The sequence below is a fragment of the Coregonus clupeaformis genome, chromosome 17 (assembly GCF_020615455.1).
Source record: "Coregonus clupeaformis isolate EN_2021a chromosome 17, ASM2061545v1, whole genome shotgun sequence".
Classification (NCBI taxonomy): Eukaryota; Metazoa; Chordata; class Actinopteri; order Salmoniformes; family Salmonidae; genus Coregonus; species Coregonus clupeaformis.
Genome location: NC_059208.1, coordinates 43,270,030 through 43,284,347, shown reverse-complemented (window position 1 = coordinate 43,284,347; position 14,318 = coordinate 43,270,030). Strand labels below are relative to the sequence as shown.

At 45.5% G+C, this 14,318-nt stretch overlaps 1 long non-coding RNA gene across 1 annotated transcript; it reads left to right on the top strand.

Moving 5' to 3' along the window:
* Positions 1-11,543: 11,543 nt before the first annotated feature.
* On the top strand, positions 11,544-13,771 carry LOC121585772. The gene is made up of 8 exons (XR_006661906.1): positions 11,544-11,785; positions 12,140-12,421; positions 12,654-12,695; positions 12,817-12,858; positions 13,131-13,241; positions 13,394-13,450; positions 13,582-13,613; positions 13,697-13,771. It is a non-coding gene; the product is annotated as an uncharacterized LOC121585772 (long non-coding RNA).
* The last annotated feature ends 547 nt before the right edge of the window (positions 13,772-14,318 follow it).

Genomic DNA, 14,318 nt, shown 5'->3' with positions numbered 1-14,318 from the left:
TCACGCCAAGGCTCTTCGCACTCTGGGAGGAGGACACAACGGAGTTGTCAACCGTGATGGCGAGATCATGGAACAGGCAGTCCTTCCCCGGGAGGAAGAGCAGCTCCGTCTTGCCAAGGTTCAGCTTGAGGTGGTGATCCGTCATCCATACTGATATGTCTGCCAGACATGCAGAGATGCGATTCGCCACCTGGTTATCAGAAGGGGGAAAGGAGAAGATTAGTTGTGTGTCGTCAGCGTAGCAATGATAGGAGAGGCCATGTGAGGATATGACAGAGCCAAGTGACTTGGTGTATAGCGAGAATAGGAGAGGGCCTAGAACTGAGCCCTGGGGGACACCAGTGGTGAGAGCACGTGGTGCGGAGACAGCTTCTCGCCACGCCACTTGGTAGGAGCGACCGGTCAGGTAGGACGCAATCCAAGAGTGAGCCGCGCCGGAGATGCCCAGCTCGGAGAGGGTGGAGAGGAGGATCTGATGGTTCACAGTATCACAGGCAGCAGACAGGTCTAGAAGGACAAGAGCAGAGGAGAGAGAGTTAGCTTTAGCAGTGCGGAGAGCCTCCGTGACACAGAGAAGAGCAGTCTCAGTTGAATGACCAGTCTTGAAACCTGACTGGTTTGGATCAAGAAGGTCATTCTGAGAGAGATAGCAAGAGAGTTGGCTAAAGACGGCACGCTCAATAGTTTTGGAGAGAAAAGAAAGAAGGGATACTGGTCTGTAGTTGTTGACATCAGAGGGATCGAGTGTTGGTTTTTTGAGAAGGGGTGCAACTCTCGCTCTCTTGAAGACGGAAGGGACATAGCCAGCGGTCAAGGATGAGTTGATCAGCGAGGTGAGGTAAGGGAGAAGGTCACCGGAGATGGTCTGGAGAAGAGAGGAGGGGATAGGGTCAAGCGGGCAGGTTGTTGGGCGGCCTGCCGTCACAAGTCGCAAGATTTTATCTGGAGAGAGAGGGGAGAAAGAAGTCAAAGCATAGGGTAGGGCAGTGTGAGCAGACCAGCAGTGTCATTTGACTTAACAAACGAGGATCGGATGTCGTCAACCTTCTTTTCAAAATGGTTGACGAAGTCATCCACAGAGAGGGAGGATGGGGGGGGGAGGATTCAGCAGGGAGGAGAATGTGGCAAAGAGCTTCCTAGTGTTAGAGGCAGATGCTTGGAATTTAGAGTGGTAGAAAGTGGCCTTAGCAGCAGAAACAGATGAAGAAAATGTAGAGAGGTCTTAACCAATCCTAGCACAGTATGATATGACAGTAGAATGCATCCAATTACAATTCATTATGCTGACACATATGAATATTACATCCCCCTTCTTTTAAAAAAATAAATAAAAAAATATGTAGAACAATAAAGCGTTTCTTTTGAATACATGCTCTGTAGTTTGAACTCGAGGTAAGTAACCATTTAAACTGCACCAACTGCATCAACATAACAGACTGAAACAATGATTCAGCATACTGTTACTTTTAGAACAAATATTTCTCAGCAACTCAGCTTTTCACTGTAGCAATGACATCTCAACATATCAAACAAATACAACACCAAAGCATTTCAAGTTAACTTTCAATAACAAGTTTACAGTCCGGAACTCTTTTAGGGCAGCGATCCGCCTACACCCTTTGACATTTCACAGGTCTAGGACAGCTCTAGGCTTGACCTCTCTTCTTGACCTTGTGTGATATGAAGCTGAGTATGCTTCTGTGTCAGTCAACAGTTCTTGTGGTGTTGCAGGTAAGTATGGTGTATGTTGTGTTGGGTCTGTGTTTAGTCCATCCCGTTCTCTTTCAGGGGAACAGTTCATCTCGTCAGTGTGTTGTTCTTTTGTGTTCAGTAGGTGACGACGATTGCGGCGGTACACCGCTCCTTCTGCGGTGCGAACGTGATATGAACGTTCAGTGTCAGCTGGTTGGATGACGACTGCTGGCTTCCAGTAGCCATGCTCCTGGATTCTAACTGACTCTCTGTCGTTCAGTGGTGGCAGTGGTCTGGCTGACCTGTCGTAGTATCGCTTTTGCTGTTGTTGTCTCTGTGCACGTTTTGCATGTATTTCCTTGTAGCTGACGACCTCAGGTTGCAGCTGCTGGTTGGTGCTGGGAAGGATTGAGCGAAGTCTGCGGCTCATCAACAGCTGGGCTGGTGATTTGAAGTTGTCAACTGGAGTGTTGCGGTATTCAAGGAGACTGAGGTAGGGGTCTCTCTTGTCTGCTTTTGCTTTGTCCATCAGTGATTTAGCAATCTGCACAGATTTTTCAACAAGGCCATTACTTTGAGGGTAATGTGGGCTTGTGGTGACGTGTGTGAACTCCCATGCTTTTGTGAAGGATTCAAACTCATTTGATTTGTAACAGGGCCCATTCTCAGATATTAAAGTCTCTACAATGCCATGCCTGGCAAAGGCTGCTTTCAGCTTGTGTATCACAGCTGCAGATGTGGTGCTGTGAAGCTTGTCGAGTTCGAAGTACCTGCTGTAGTAGTCCACTGTTATAATGTAGTCCTCGTTGTTCCACGTGAACAGATCGGTTGCCACGACCTGCCAGGGTCGGTCTGGGATACTGTGAGGTAACATTGTCTCTTTGGTGTTTGAGGGGCGTCGTTCAAGACAGGTGGGGCATTTACCAACCATGTCCTCTATTTGTTTGCACACTCCGGGCCAAAACAAAATGTCCCGTGCTCTCTGTTTGCACTTTTCCATGCCCATGTGTCCAGCATGGATCTTTGTCAAAATCTCTTCTCTGAGACTGGTAGGAATGATGATTTTCTCTCCTTTGAAAATGATTCCGTTGATCTGTGATAGTTCGTCACGATGGTTCCAGAACTCTGAGACGCTCTGAGGGCATTTTCTCCTCTCCTCAGGCCATCCTAACTGTATGACTTTCCTCAGCTGTGTGAGTTGTGTGTCTTTTTCTGTTTCTGCTCGGATCTCCTTCAGTTTTGTGTCACTAACTGGTAAGTTGCTGTACACAGTGTGCACCTGCATGTCCATGCCTTCACTGAGGCTGCTGTCCTTGTAGGTAAGAAACTTCCTGGAGAGTGTGTCTGCGACAGGGATGTCTTTGCCTGGACGGTGAGTGATTGTGAAGTCGTATTTTTGTAGTTGAAGGATCATTCTCTGTAGCCTTGGCGGGGCTGCGGCTAACGGTTTCCTCATGATTGACTCGAGGGGCTTGTGGTCTGATTCCACAATGACTTGTTGTCCATAGACATACTGATGGAAACGCTTACATCTGAACAGAATGGGGTACAGCTCCTTTTCGATTTGAGCGTAGTTGATTTCACAGTCTGTGAGAGATTTGGACGCGTAGCCGATGGGTTTTCCTTCTTGCAGTAGCACTGCCCCTAGTCCATACTTCGACGCGTCCACCTGGAGTCTGAGCTCTTTGTTGGGGTCGTAGTAGGCAAGGATTGGTCCTGGTTCTCTCGTGATCAAGTCTTTCACTTTCTGGAAAGCGATGTCGTGTTGCTTGTCCCAGAGGAACTCACAGGACTGCTTTAGCAGCTGACGCAGGGGTGCATTAGCATTGGAGAGGCTGGGTGCGAACTTGGCTAAGTAGTTGACCATGCCAAGCACTGTTTCCAGCTCTGCGCGGTTCTTTGGTGGCTCCATTTCCTTTATGGCTGAGATCTTCTGCGGATCTGGCTTGATTCCATTCGCTGTGAGAAGATGTCCGAAGTAGCTGACCTCTGTAGCGCCGACTGTGCTCTTCTCGGGGTTGAGCCGGACTCCTCTCTCGCGACCTTTGCAGCATCGCGCTGAGGTTTCTGTCGTGTTCCTCTTTGGTTCGACCATAGACAAGGATGTCGTCCTGTCACGCCCTGGCTCTGGGGACTCTAGTATGTTGAGCCAGGGTGTGAGTTTTCATTTGTTTATGTTCTAGTTGTTGTATATCTATGTTGGCCAGGGTGGCTCCCAATCAGAGACGGCTGTAGCTCGTTGTCTCTGATTGGGAGTCATACTTAGGTAGCCGTTAGGCATTCATTATTTGTGGTTTCTTGTTCCGTGTTGGTTTGTTTATGTAACCAGGGACGTCACGTTTCGTTTTGTTGTTTTGATCGTGTGATCATTCTAATAAATAAAATGTTCGCATTCAATGCTGCGCCTTGGTCCTCCTCTATGAATGACGATCGTGACAGAAGAAACCACCTCGACTGGATCAAGCAGCGTGACGAGGAGAGAGGATGGACTTGGGAGGAGATGAGTGCGAGTCTGGCAAGAGGGATGGAGGCCTTGGCCACGGGTAGGAGTGAAGCCCATACATTTTTTAGGGGGGGGCTAACGCCGTGGACGACGGGCCAGCAGGAGACCGCTGCAGAGCGGCCCAGCGGATTGGCAGAGGAGGCCGCCAGGTTACGGGGGCCACTGGTCGAAGAGGGGGTGGAAGATGTAGAGGCACGGCGAGAGGTACTGGCGTGTGTTGCCAGTCCGGTCCGGCCTGTTCCTGATCCCCACGTAGGGCCAGTGGTGTGTGTTCCCAGTACGGTCCGGCCTGTTCCTGCCACTTGCACCAAGTCTACGGTGCGCATCGCCAGCTCGGCCCGGCCCATTCCTGCTCCCCGCGCCAAGTCAGTGGTGCGTTTCGTCAGCCCTGTCCGGCCCGTTCCTGCTCTCCGTACCAAGTCTGTGGTGCGCGTCGCCAGCCCAGTCCGGCCCATTCCTGCTCCCCGCACCAAGTCTGTGGTGCGTTTCGTCAGCCCTGTCCGGCCCGTTCCTGCTCTCCGCACCAAGTCTGTGGTGCGCGTCGCCAGCCCAGTCCGGCCCATTCCTGCTCCCCGCACCAAGTCAGTGGTGCGTTTCGTCAGCCCTGTCCGGCCCGTTCCTGCTCTCCGCACCAAGTCTGTGGTGCGCGTCGCCAGCCCAGTCTGGCCCATTCCTGCTCCCCGCACCAAGTCAGTGGTGCGTTTCGTCAGCCCTGTCCGGCCCGTTCCTGCTCCCCGCACCAAGTCAGTGGTGCGCGTCGTCAGCCCGGTCCGGCCCGCTCCTGCTCCCCGCACCAAGTCAGTGGTGCGTTTCGTCAGCCCGGCTCGGCCCGCTCCTGCTCCCCACACCAAGCCAGTGGTGTGCGTCGTCAGTCCGGTACGGCCCGTGCCTGTTCCACCGGTGGCGTGTCCGGCACCGGTCAGGTGCTGCGTCACGCCGGAGCTAGAGCAATCCGCTCCACCAGTGTTCAGTTCAGCTCTGGTCAGCAGGGCCAGACCGGACCAGGGGTACTTTGGGGGGTTAGAGAAGGAGTGGGGGTCATGTCCGGAGCCGGATCCGCCGCCGAGGCGGAGTGCCCACCCGGTCCCTCCCCTGTTGTATTTGGTTGGCGCGGTCGGAGTCCGCGCCTTTAGGGGGGGGTACTGTCACGCCCTGGCTCTGGGGACTCTAGTATGTTGAGCCAGGGTGTGAGTTTTCATTTGTTTATGTTCTAGTTGTTGTATATCTATGTTGGCCAGGGTGGCTCCCAATCAGAGACGGCTGTAGCTCGTTGTCTCTGATTGGGAGTCATACTTAGGTAGCCGTTAGGCATTCATTATTTGTGGTTTCTTGTTCCGTGTTGGTTTGTTTATGTAACCAGGGACGTCACGTTTCGTTTTGTTGTTTTGATCGTGTGATCATTCTAATAAATAAAATGTTCGCATTCAACGCTGTGCCTTGGTCCTCCTCTATGAATGACGATCGTGACACGTCCACAATTGCCACGACTCCGTCGAGGCCTTCGTACACATCGTCGATCTTTCGCTGAAACTCGTCTTGGGCTGAGATAATCACAAAAGGCAGGTGACGGAACCTGTAGCGTCCAAACAGTGTGTTGAACGTTGTGAGCTTAGATGACTCTTCTGTGAGCTTGATAGCCCAGTAGCCTGATCTGGCGTCCATGACACTGAAGTAGCTTGCGCCCGCTAGCTTGTGTGTGATGCCATCTAGCGTCGGTAAGGGGTAATGGGGGCGTTTGATAGCCTTGTTCAAGTCTCTTGGGTCGAGACATACTCTGAGCTTGCCTGTGCGTGGTTTCTCCACCACCACTAACGCGTTGACCCAATCCGTCGGTTCTGTAACCTTGGTGACGATGTCAGATTGCTCCATGCTCTCCAACTCTTTCTTCAGATGGGCGCGGAGAGCAAGTGGAATCTTTCTCGGTGGGTAGACCACAGGGGTTGCGTCTGGGTCAAGGTGAATGGTACATTCTCCTGGGAATAGTCCTATTCCTGTAAAAACATCAGCAAACTCCTCCATGACATTCTCTATCTCTACTGGTGCTGTCACTGATAAAACTAGCTTGATAAGGTCCATGTCTAAACATGCTTTAAGACCTAGCACTGCAGGTGCTCGAGTGTCAACAACGTAAAAGTCCAACATCATGTCCCTTTCCTTGTATTTGCATTTGAGAGTGCATGTGCCTTTTACTGGGAGCTGTTCACCACCATAACCAGTCAGTCTGCGCGTGGTGGGCTGTAGCTCACACTCAGATGTCAAGCTTCTGTACTTACTCAGAGGAATAATGTTTACTTGTGCACCAGTGTCTAGTTTGAATTTTAGCTCTGTGCCTTGTCTTCCTATCTCAATGTCAGCAAAGGCTTGCTCTGTCTCTGATATATGACTTTTCTGTGTCACTGAATCAATAAACAGTTCATCAGCATTTGACTCTTTGATTGACATTTCATCTTCACTCACTGTATGTACTGTTTTTCCACGGTAAACTCTGCACACTTTTGCAAAGTGATTCCATTTTCCACATTTAGTACACTGTTTGCCTTTAGCTGGGCAATTCCCCTGTTCGCCATGCACTTTGTATCCACAATATCCACATGTTTTTGGGCGTTTGGAGTCTGTGTCGCTCTGTTTTGGAGTTCTGTTTGTCTCCGTTCTGAAACATGCTCTCTGGGCACTGGAGGTGTGCTTTGATGTCTGCCTGACTGCGTGCACTGCTTGTTCACGTGATGCGCTCGTGCTGCCGCCCGAAATGGTTTTCATCTGAACCTGTGCTAGCTCGTGAGATCTGGATATGTCGATAGCTTTGTCCAGCGTTAGCTCAGACCCAACATTCAAAAGTTTCTATCGCACTCGCGGTGAGTGTATTCCAAATACAATACGGTCCCTGACCATCTCATCCTTGTTTGCATAATCACAGTCTTTCACAAGCAGACGCAGCTCAGTGACAAACTGTTCAAACGATTCGCTAGCGCCTTGTAGTTTCTCATGGAATTTGTACCTAGCGAAAATTGTATTGGTCTTTGGCACAACATATGCTTCAAAACGATCGTAGTATGTTTTCAGTGCCTTTGATTCAGCCTCGGTAAGTGTCCATGTGTTGTACATGTCTCTCCCTTTTTCACCGATCCAGAGGAGCAGGTAGCTGCAGTTTTCCTCTTCTCCTCTTTCCTTCAGAGGACCCGTGAACATCAGCTCCACATGCTGTTTGAACTTACGCCATGCACCGGGTAGATTTGTAGACCCCCAATCCATTCGAGGTGAAGGAACTCCAGCAAAATCCATCTTTTAGTCCTTTTACTCTGACACCATGTCTTGTTTTGTATGCTTTGTACAAAATAATAAAATGCAGGACGACAGGATATTTATAAACGTAGCTCTTTATTAACTAGCTATAACTGGCATGTTCATGTGTCTCTGGCCATGATCATATTTAGAATGCCCTCACCACCTGGGTGGTCTTAACCAATCCTAGCACAGTATGATATGACAGTAGAATGCATCCAATTACAATTCATTATGCTGACACATATGAATATTACAGTAGGGTGAGTAGTCAACATGTTCTTTCTACTTGCATGCACACACAAACAAATCAGAACCATGGACAGCAACATCATATTTAGCTTACATTGGACTAAATTGTTTTTGGTATCTTTTAGTTGTCACTGTATTAGACTAAGCATAGGTGATTTCATGATGTTGAAATGGCTGAGGCAGCTCCTGTTTTTTTGCGACTTTTGTTAACTCTCCATGGTTCTAAATCAATAGTTGTTTAGTGGTCCGAAAATGTCGGAAACATTAACTTGCTTGACCATGCAGGTCATATAACTGTTTGTTACATGCAATATGCTTTGTGGACTTCACCGGACAGGTTGCTCTCCGGTTTTGTGATGAAACAAAGGTGTGGTTGAATGTATTCTACCACTGTGTCTTACTGTCTCGGCCTTAGGCTTACAGTGCATTTGGAAAGTATTCAGACCCCTTGACTTTTTCCACATTTTGTTACGTTAGCCTTATTCTAAAATGGATTAAATAGTTCCCTCTGTTCTTTGCTCTGTTCATCTTTCCATCGATCCTGACTAGTCTCCCAGCACTGCCGCTGAAAAACATCCCCACAGCAGGATTCTGCCACCACCATGCTTCACCGTAGGGATTGTGCTAGGTTTCCTCCAGACGTGACGCTTGGCATTCAGGCCAAAGAGTTCAATCTTGGTTTCATCAGACCAGATAATCTTGTTTCTCATGGTCAGTCCTTTAGGTGCCTTTTGGCAAACTCCAAGCGGGCTGTCATGTGCCTTTTACTGAGGAGTGGCTTCCATCTGGCCACTCTACCATAAAGGCCTGATTGGTGGAGTGCTGCAGAGATTGTTGTCCTTCTGGAAGCTCTGTCTGTCAGTGACCATCGGGTTCTTGGTCACCTCCCGGACCAAGGCCCTTCTCCCCCGATTGCTCAGTTTGGCCAGGCGGCCAGCTCTAGGAAGAGTCTTGGTGGTTGCAAACTTATTCCATTTAAGAATGATGGAGGCCACTGTGTTCTTGGGGACCCTCAATGCTGCAGAAATGTTTTGTTACTACCCCAGATATGAGCCGCAGCACAATCCTGTCTCGGGGCTCTATGGACAATTTCTTCAACCTCATGGCTTGGTTTTCACTCTGACATGCACTGTCAACTGTGGGACCTTATATAGACAGGTGTGTGTGCCTTTTCAAATCATGTCCAATCAATTGAATTTACCACAGATGGACTCCAATCAAGTTGTAGAAACATCTTAAGGATGTTGAATGGAAACAGGATGCACCTGAGCTCAATTTCGAGTCTCATAGCAAAGGGTCTGAAAATAAGGTATTTCTGTTTTTTATTTGTAATAAATTAGCAAAAAATTCAAAAAACCTGTTTTCGCTTCGTCATTATGGGTTATTGTATGTAGATTGATGAGGGGAAAAATAATTGAATCCATTTTAGGATAAGGCTGTAATGTAACAAAATGTGGAAAAAGCCAAGGGGTCTGAATACTGTATGCATTGTATTTATCAAGGTCGCAAGGCATATGAACTAACAGGCTATAGAGCAAACAACGCAATTATCAGAACACATAGGTTGTAATATGGCTTTTCTTTCTGGCTTCACCAGTGGTTTTAATCACGCACCGCAACTGTACTTGAAAAAAAAAATATTATATTGATGATTGACTTTTAACAAGTATCAAATCCAAATCTAATTTTATTCGTCACATGCTTCGTTAACAACAGGTGAAACTAACCGTGAAATGCTTACTTACGGGCGCTTCCCAAGAATGCAGACCATAGAGAAATAATAGAAATGTAATAACACGTAATAATAAATACACAATAAGTGATAACTTGACTATATACACGGGTACCAGTACCGAGTCGATGTACAGGGGTACCAAGTAATTGAGGTAGATATGTACATATAACTACGAATAAGTGACTAGGCAACAGGATAGATAATAAACAGTAGCAGCAGTGTATGTGATGATTCAAAAAAGTTAGTGCAAAAAGGGTCAATGCAGATAGTCCGGGTAGCTATTTAACTAGCTATTTAGCAGTCTCATAGTAGTATCATACTGTACCATCAATTACTCTATTAACTACATCTTGCAGTAAGGTATCAAGAGGCTATCCTCTGTCACGAGTGCCATATTTTACATAATGGTCCAGCCAGGTTATATGAGGTCTTTGCCATATAACAACTTCTGAATAGAATGTAGGTACCTAGTATGAAGAAAAGTCTTCATCTGAAAAGTATTCCTTTTATAACAGGGTCCCTACCAAATGTGTTCCTTACATGGATGTAAAGTTTTTGTTGTTGTTGTTGTTTGGCGCCCTCCACTGTATGAAGTAGGTTACTGTATGTCCAAATTCACAGTAAAATAACATTCTGAACAATCTCTGGTATGTCTCGAGAGCACATCAAATGCACAAAAGTAGTAAAAAGCATTTATTTCGCTACTACTGTCATCATTCTAATAGCGTTGTTTGGAAAGTCACCCTGCAGGGGTCCCACCTGGTTCAAATCTGTACTCTCGAAGAGATCATTAAACGCGGTATCTACTTCCAGATAAGCCCTAGTGTGAAGGGCCTCTTATTTGCCAATCAATCCAATAAATTACTATGAAATAAATATGTATTGTAAATGTATTATACAGTATAATATGTATATGTGAAAATACATTTCAATGTCCTCTCATTGAGGCATAATGAAACATTTGAGATTTCCACTATCAAATGTTATCCTAATTGAGTCAATGGTATAATGCTATTAAAAGGGGTATAATGCTGCGCATCAGTCCTCATAATGTCCCCATCTCATCCATGACCACACAGACACATGGTCTTGGTCTGTTCTAAACAGGGAACAGAGGAACAGGGAAGGAGGGGTTACTATCACATATCCCGATGAACTCTGCAGTGCTAAGAGTTTTGGTGAAAGATGTGGCACTATTTCAAGCCTTTGTTGTGTTTTCTAATGATTCTCCTCACCTCCAGTGCAACAGCTACAGGTACAGTGAGCATTTTGTTATTTGCATTAATTGAGTACTACACGCACAGCACTCAAACTTTCTTTCTATCCAAGACAAAATTAACAAAACATTAGAATAGGGAGTAGTACTAGCTACTGGGAAAACCATAGTATATTAGAATAATTTTATTTCTATTTAACTTTATTTCTTAAATTGATTTGAGATGCTACTTCAGGAAGATGTATATTACAATAATGTGAACAATCATAGTTGCCTATAATCAGTGACCAAAATAGCTCTTTCTTCATTGTTCGGGTGAGATTACATACCTTTTGTCAACACCTTGACCGTAACATTTCCCCAACATAATATCACCATAATACCTGTGTTTGTTTTAATGGTTTTGTGTCTTGAAAGAAAAAAACACACATGTCAGCTTCCTTGAAGCAGGCTAATTTTATTCCCACTCTAAGGATATACCATGTTCGCTTTAGATAAAGAGGAATAGTGGATCACACAGGAAGCAGGACCAAAGTTGACTCAGGGAGATATGAGTGACACACATCCTTGCATGTAGTGGTAGACAAAAATTGATATTAGTCTACATACAGCCACTGTGGAAGTAGATTGCACTCTCCGATGATGGCACAAGCTTATGACAAGTCAGGCTCTAAGAAAAAACCCTGATCCAACACATTACCCCATATTTTGTCTCGAAATAGATTAGCTGTGACACAAATCAGACATGCTCAGATGTGTTGCCAAAGTTGCCAAAATGTTTTCTATATTTCCCACAATGTCAGTCCAGTTTATTCTAGTTAGGCTAAAGCCAATTCACGCCTGCTATGTCTGCCCTCAGTGAGAAGAGTCTCAGTGCCTGAGGATCATCGTCTGTACCTGGCCTGCAGTGGCACTGTTGACTTACAGTGGAGACACCAGGTCAACGGGATCATAGTCATCAAACAAGGCCAGTCGGTTGCTTACCGGAACCACCAGAAATATGACCTCCAGCCTGATGGATCTCTGGTTATAGAAGAGCTGGAGCCATCTGACTCAGGGGACTACCACTGCAACGACCAGCTAGTGGCAGACGTGGAGGTACTGAAAGGTATGAGGACAGGAGGTTACAGTGTGTGAAATATAACGCTTATCTGACCACCCCTCTAGAATAACAAATATGTTTTTTATAAATATATCGGTTGCTGTCCGTGATGATGAGCGCTGAAAATGGACCACTGACTGGGCGATCAATAATGGTTGAACCAATTATCAATTTCAAGCAGGACAAGTGGACAACCACTTGTAAAATTGCTCTGTCATTGGAGTGATAGAACAATATAAGTAAACTATTTTTAAGGAAATTAGCTGAAACATACTTTTTTTGTCTAATGAGCATATTCCTATCATTGTTTATAACATTTCCACATCTTGTTACAACCATTTCATAAATATCTTCCCACAGGCCAAAAGTTTGCTGTTTCTGCTGGCAGGACCCTATTGCTGCCCTGTAGAGTATCTAGAAAAGCCAAGCAGAGGTGGTTCTTCAAGAAAGATAGTCATGCGAAACAGGAACCCATTTCGACTCTGTTAAAAAATGGAACCGTGAAAAGGGAGAGTGAGGACCCGCAGAACAGGTTTTCCTATGATGAAGATGGAGCCCTGCAGATCCTCAATCTGCAGCCAAGGGACTCTGGAGAGTATCTGTGTAATGGGGAAACGGCAGCTAAAGTAACGGGGTTGACAGGTAGAGCTTTCCAAATGGCATTTTATCTATTTATTTGTCCATGTTTTATTTTAACAGTGACATTTTCATTTAGTTAAAAGATCAGGCTCAACAATCATCTTTATCACTTGCTAGGAAAAGCAGTGAGAGAAAGTGTTGGGGGAACCACACTTTAGAAGCCCCTCTAATGTCATTCCCCTTTAATTTAAAATGTCATGCTTATGCATAACCTTTTTTTTTTTTGCAAACCCAGATCACCTCAACATCCAGAGTACCACTGCTGTTATGTAAACAGGTAACACACAGCAACACTATGCAATTCTAATTACAAGTATGAAAGTAACACCAAAATCCAGGGTTTTAACTGTGTGCTGTGAAAGTAAATTCCATGACTAATATTCTTCACCTATTTTCAGATGATGTTGGGAGAGCGAACAAAGAGACAGGCCCTACAAATGGTAGGTTGTCCACGGACATTCTGACAAATTAGACTAAATGAAAAGTAATTCAAAACTCTGTTTTTGCTCTTTGTGGTGAAACTAAAGTGGCAGTGTGTGTTGGTCAAAATTGAGAGTCTTGAAAAACAAGAACATAAGTGGCACCCATCTTTGTTTGCCGTTAGCAACCCTCTGTGCTGTGCTCGCTACAGAGAGCACGAACTAGGCTTTCATCCTGCTATCTTTAATACAGGTGACATTTTCACATATTGAACTGTGCTTTTGTCTTTCAGTTGTGGTGATGATAGCTGTCATTGGACTATGCGTCGTGGTGCTTTTGGCTGGTATGCTGTACCTTTTGCTGATAGGCAGACTGAGCAAAAGAAGAAAGAATTGCAGTACAGGTAAAAATGTCTAAAAACTCTGTTGTTACATTATATGCCTCTGATCTTGTTTGTACAAGCCTTTAGGTTCATATTAAGCGATTAAATTGGCCAATGCTGTCATGCAACAACCTTTTGACAAACATGTGACATGATTACTGTATTTCCTATAGTGACAGGACACAAGCAGGAAGGAACTGAACTCCAGACTAGGTGCTTGTCAAATCTAGGTAAAGAACACTGTCTAATTATTTGCTAACAGAATAGTCCCTATAGTAGGGTTTGTGTAGTATATGTGCATTCTCCCAACAAGTATTGCTCTCATGGAAAACAAATGATTGTATCATATTTTGTCTTATAGGGTCTGAGATCACACAGGGAGATGGGCAAGATGTGAGTACAAATGAATACCTCTCACTGGAAACTGAAAGCATTGCTAAAATGAAAATATTTGTATGTTTCCGTGTGTGTCTCAGGGCATTTCTCATGTGGAAGACAATGAGGTTCAGTATGCATCTCTGGGTCGGCAGAACTGGAGGGAAAGATCGAGGGTACAGGGAGACCAGCATCACGTCATCTATTCCGCTGTGGTCACTGCTAGACCAGCATTCCAGGGTTTGAAGAGGATAAAACATTGATTTGACTGATGACCTTTACCAGACCATTCATATTTTACTTCTTTGTATTACAGTATGACTACATTTTACACAGGTTGCTCTTTAATATTATAGTACATTTATTTTTTGTCTTTCAAGATACCCAAGATACTATTATTTTATTCAACTCATTCTATATCCTGTTGCCTCAATGTTTTTATTGAGATTCTTTGGAGAACATTAACAATAATTATAACATTAGCCTTTTCAACATTTACAGAAACACACATACCTGTACAAATCAAAATACAACCCTATTTCCATCAATAATGGATATTCAAAGAACCATGTCAGCTGTGCATGTGATGCATCATGCGCCTGTAAGAACACATTGGGCTACTGTTGCATAGGTGACGTCTCCCTGGGCCAATCCTGGCACTCCCTGAGCAGTGGGGCGGGCCTTACCAGTGTGCTTCAGACTGGCATAGTGCAGACTCACTTC